This window comes from Melospiza melodia, chromosome 11 (assembly GCF_035770615.1).
Source record: "Melospiza melodia melodia isolate bMelMel2 chromosome 11, bMelMel2.pri, whole genome shotgun sequence".
Lineage (NCBI taxonomy): Eukaryota > Metazoa > Chordata > Aves > Passeriformes > Passerellidae > Melospiza > Melospiza melodia.
This window is the reverse complement of record NC_086204.1, coordinates 16,850,001-16,855,551: the sequence shown is the minus strand read 5'-3', so window position 1 is coordinate 16,855,551 and position 5,551 is coordinate 16,850,001. Positions and strand designations below refer to the sequence as shown.

Below are 5,551 nucleotides of genomic sequence, written 5' to 3'. Positions count from 1 at the left end.
TCCAGTTTAACTCAATGATCTCAGAGGTCTTTTCCAACCTGATTCTGTGATTTCAAAAGATCGTTTCAATTTAAATCTTTTATCAAAGTATTTTGCTGATAGTTGTATGTGAAGTGTGCAGCTTTTTGCAAGTACCTATTCTGAACAACTCCATTAAAATAAAAAAAATCAAATTGGAAATTTAAAAAATCAAATAGGAAATTTATGTATATACATTTTTTTCAGGTATTAAATTTAATCAGTGTGAAATTGTGTTCTGGGTTTGATGGCACTGCCTGAAACTCCTGTACATGCAGTACCAGATAACCCTCCTCACTGCTTGTTACTGTTACTACCAGGTGTATGCCTATTGTCAGTCCAGCTAAGCCACAGACAAGCTTATTGCAATTAAATAGCAATTTGTTTCTATGAAACTGCAATTAAAGTATTACTGATCAGCCATTTTAGATTGGCAGTGCTGTGGCTGCATGTTAAACAGAGGAGCTCAGGATTCCTTTCGGCAGGAGAGGCAGTAACAGTGAGGTGTAGTACACTCACCTCTGTCCCTTGTCAAGCTGGAGTATGAGTCCTTGCTGAAGTGCTCTGATCTCATCACCAGCATGCTGAGAGCGATGACAAGTCAGGGCTCATCTCTGTGAGTTGAACTTGCAGCTTACAGGACCTGAAGTTATTGCTGTTTCTGTTCCTGTATAAGCAGGGATGTGTACACTTCCTACGGGGATGTTTTCAGCTCCAGATTGATTCTGTTCAGAATGGACAGCAAGTTGTGGGCCCCAAGCCAATAACGTTCTGCAGGTCCTGACTTGTTAGAGCTGTGTAAACAGGGCTACTATAGCTCCTTAATCATAACTGATAAAAGACTAGAAGAAAGCAATCAATTACCTTATAGGTTTGGTTTGTTTTGTTTGGGGTTTTTTTTTTAATAAAAAGCAGAAGTTTATCTGACACTGTGATTATTTTCACACTCATAGAAGGGATGAGAGATTAAAGCAATCCGATGGGCTTACCTGTGTGTACCTGGGCTTCGCTGGCAACTATATGCTTGTGATATTCTGGGGAAGCCACAGTGCCCCTGTCCCTAGGCCTTGCAGAACCCACCAGCCACTGCCTGGAGTCCCTGACCAAGCTTGTACCATTCCTGGTTGAGCTGAAATCTGAAATGTAAATTTTTGGTGCAAATTAAAAACTTGTTTGTAAGAACTCAGAGAGGAATTAACTTTGTAGTGGTAATTTTGTTTTTTAATTATCACCATATTTTAACAAAGTCTGAGACATGTTAACTTTAGTTCCTGCATTTTTGTGGAGTGGAGGCTGTAGACATCCTGGTTCCTCTGCCAGAGGGGATGACATCACACCTGTGGCATGCATGAGATAAGCATTGCTTCATTTAGGCACAGGTTCTTGGCTCTGAGAGATGTTCCTTGTGGGGGTGAAGGCTGGGGACCTACAGTGTGACCCATGGGGTGGGTGATTGCTGCTGGGGAAACTGCTGCAGGTTTGCTGCTCATGTGGCACATGGATAACAAATGTCACCTGAGCAGCTCTTGGCCCTTGGCAAATGGCAGGTAAAATGCCTGTGCTTAAACCTAAGTGCAAGCGGCCCAGCTGACAGTAATTCATTCACCCTGGTAGAGTGGTCTTGTGTCTGAGCCCAAGGCCTGAAAAGAGCCCTGTTTACTGGAGACAGACACTACTGTGTTGAGGAATTTTTTTTTCTTTCCTCTGTGGGTATTTTTTAATGAGTTCTGTTGTGTTTCTTTTCACAGTAGTTCTAGCACTAAGCTCACAGAAATGTTTCTGGCGTGCAGGAGGCTGCACAATTCAGAGGGGGAGGCAATAGGATGTAAGGGAGTATTTGGGGGTGGCTCTCCAGAGGCTTTTTTTACCCCACTCACCTGTAGCTTGTCCACTGAAGGCCCCTGAGGAAGAGCAGTGTTGAGGAAGGCTCTGAGGGGGCTCAGGCCCCTGAAGAACCAGTCCTGACAAGGGCCTCAGCTTTCAAACAGCAGAGCATGCACCCAGGAAGGCTGGAAATTTTAATAGGTGATAACTTTCAGTAAATGTAAGCTGAAAGTTCTCTCATATTCATTGTCATAATGGAGACCTTGTAGACCATTTTGCTATTTTGTTCCCATGTGTAATATGGCTCTTACATTTTTGTGATCATTTTATCTTCTTAAATCAGTTCTCTTCTACATTATTCACCTGAGCTTACAAATGCTAAAGCTTGAAATTTTATTTTTTTTAATTATGAAAATATTTTAAAAATATAATGTTTTGCTTTTTTGGAATTGTTTTTATTTGCTGCTATGTATTTACCTTTAAAAAACCAAAATCAAAATAAAATCCCTCAGCAATTTTGTGGAAACATTCCTACAAACTGTAGCATTAAGACCAAAATTAGGCCTGAGACATGCCTGCTGCAAAAGAATTTTTTTGAGAGACAGTGTAGTGGAGAGAAAATGGACATTCTGAAAAAAGTTGTTCTTCCTGGTTGGGTGCTGGCCCCAGGGAAGCTGCCCACGAGGAGGGGGCTGTGCTGCTGAGCACAGTGAGATGGGCAGCATGAAAGGAGCCCCCACAGACAGAGCCTGCCCTGCCACCTCTCCCAGCTCTGGTGAGGGGTCCCCTCTGGTGCCCATCGTGTCCTTTGCTCCTGGTGGTGGCTGCTGAGCAAGCCAAAGCTCTCCCTGGGCAGTCAGATTCCTCTGCAGCTAAACCAGATGATGTTTCTTTCTCACATTGTTGGAATATGCTGTTAATTACATTTTGAAATATCCATATACTTTTCCTCTTAGGGGATCTTATGAGCAAGGTTCTCGCTAACAACTTCTGTGGTTCACCATAACCTCTCAGAATAATCATTGCTTCCATTGAACCTATGCCAGTTGTTTTGTTAAACTAAGTTGAGAGAACAGGGCCTATATTAATTCTCGAAAGGCAAGAGATTGCCCTGTGATTTGGGGAAATCTTGATTGCTTACAGTATGAATAAATGAACAAGGCAGATATTAACTTTACACCTGACTTCAATTTCTTTGAGCAGTAAAGTAATGTCCAGTAGGAGGGTAAAATCCTGCTAAAACTCATAAGGCAGCCATTAATAGGCTAACTTTATTGTGCTGTAAAATCTTAAGCTGCTTATAGAAAACAAAGGGGCAACGAATGCAGTATTTGTCTTTTATTCTTAGAAAAAACCTTAGATCAAACGGCCCCTAAAAGACTAAGCTGATCTGCATCCCACTTACATATTTTTGGGTATCGTCTGATATTCCACTGATGTATTTGATAGGTAATTATATCAGCCATGTCAAGATGCTGATACCAAATAGTGGAAGACTTCAGTGTTCTGCCATAAAGCTTAAAACCCTTGTTACTGAACTCTGATCACACTTGAGATCTGCAGCAATCATTTGAAAGCTGTAGTTGGTATTTTTGTGCTTATGCCACATTTAAAAATTATTATTCTTGCTTCATCAGTTAGTCTTTTTAGCTGACTTGAAAAAAAAAGCATATTGCAAATGAGCTACTATTCTTATTTGTTGTTTTAAGAAGGGTAAGCACTGAAGTATTCAAATGGAACAGATTATACCTTTAATTACATCCAAACAGGATGCTGAGCTGATTTTTCTATTTTCCGTTTAATTGCTATAGTTCAAAAAGATATTGCAAATTTGTAGATGAATTATTTAAGCATAGCCTTCTGGCCTCTGAGTTTATGGGAGAGACCAAACCGGGGGGGGGAAAGAAAACAGAATTTAAAGGGAAAAATTACCACTTCCTTCTTTAAGAAAAAAGCTTGAATAAAGCATCTTGAGGGAAGATTTTTTACCTGGAGAGATGTTTTATGCTTTGTGGGAGCATCTTGGTTCTCCATGGGATTTGTTTGTACCCCACCAACCAGAGCGGGTGCCTGACTCCTGAGGGCCCCCCTGTCTCATGCCAGGGGTACAAAAGTGCTGTTTCTTCTCCAACCTGCTCCTTGGTGACTGTGCTGCTTCACAGACATGATCCCAACCAGCCACCCTTTTCACGGATGTGCCTGCTCTCTGTTCTCCTACGTACAAAATGAGAATCATGAAAGCAAGCACAATTCATCAATTCTTAAACTAAATATATTTCCATTTTGTTTGCATGTTCATGTGTATATATCATTCACCGTAAAGATTTTGAATATGTACAGCAACATTACAGCCAGTGATAAATCCTACTCACTTACTATATGTGTTATTTGCTGCAACATTAAACTGAGTAAGAATTTTATATGTAACTTGTACCAAAACTAAATATATTGTGAAATTGATGCACAGCTGTAAACAAGTACATCACTCCCTGCTTCAACACAGTCGAACGTGGCAGCTTGTGTGGCAATTTTTTGTAAACAACTGTACACATTCCAAAGAATAAGCCAGTTAATTACATTTTTAATGATGTTTTTAGAAAATAATATTCTTGGAGGGGGGAACTCCCAACCTATAAACCAACAAGAAAAGTAAACTTAAAGCTTATACTGTATAAAGAAATGCTGTTGGTGAAAAAGTGGACTCTGCTGGGTGCAAGTCTTTTGCTTCCCCCATCTTATTTTTTTTCTTGTGCTGAACTTGCCTGCGTAAAATACTTTTTTATAGCTCTACTGTGAATTCAAAGAAAGATGACACTGGCACAATCTATTCAAGTTTTTTGGTGGATTATCTTATTTCATTATTTTCAATACTGCTAAGTATGTGCTACCCACTTAGAGAGCTGATGTGGTGCATAGCAAAGCTCAAGATGTCCTCTTAAATACACAAAGCTTATGCAAGGCCGTGACACAAGGAGGTTTTAAACATCAGCAGTGTTGGCAGCTCGGAAGGCTGAGACGGTACAGCCTTGCTGACATGTCACAGGTTACAGGGAGAGATTCAGGAAGAAACTGAACTAACCAGAGTAAGACTAGGACACAACTTTTATTGATGGAGTTCAGGGGAAAGAGGCACCAGGGGCAGCTGTATTAATCCCATAATAACTTGAAATATAATCAGTACATTGCTGCAGGGATGGCTAGGAAGGCAGGGAGGTGGAGGTGTCAGGGTTTAAGTTCACAGGCATTCCCAGTTCATTAAAAAGTGAATCAATCAGAAAAACAGGCTGGCTTTTCAAAGGGCTGGCATTTGTGAAGGGGCTATGGACGTTGGGAGGAACACAGATGGTGAGCTCGGCCTCGTGCAGGGGCTGCTGGAGCTCACCAGCCATTCATTTGAGGAGAAGGCTGTGTTCTACCCTGCCCAAACCAGTAAAATGTGTTATAATGTGCTAGGGGAGATTCTGGCTGCATTCTGAGAACTTGAAAGCTAGGCAGTGTTGGTGCTGTGGGCCATGTTAAGGTGATGCTGATAGATGTTTATGAAGAGAAAAAAGTTTTGTTTTATAATTTCTAGAGTGGTGGTTTAACCAGCAGGCAAATGGGCAGAAGGAGTCTGCCTACAGGACCCCTCTTTGTAAGCAGCTGGTATAGTAATTAGCTCATTACTATTAATTTTTGCCATCCCTGGACTGATCAATGATGTGTTTAA

General features: G+C 41.0%; 1 long non-coding RNA gene across 2 annotated transcripts in view; it reads right to left on the bottom strand.

Annotated features, from left to right (window-relative positions):
* Positions 1-437: 437 nt before the first annotated feature.
* The window catches only part of LOC134423095 (uncharacterized), a 29,496-nt gene continuing 24,382 nt past the window's right edge, over positions 438-5,551 (bottom strand). For both annotated transcript variants that reach the window (XR_010029002.1, XR_010029003.1), the window contains 4 exons: positions 3,832-4,056; positions 1,896-2,027; positions 1,008-1,154; positions 438-743 (listed from right to left, as the gene is read on the bottom strand). This is a non-coding gene — a long non-coding RNA (uncharacterized LOC134423095). The remainder of the gene's footprint in view (positions 744-1,007; positions 1,155-1,895; positions 2,028-3,831; positions 4,057-5,551) is intronic.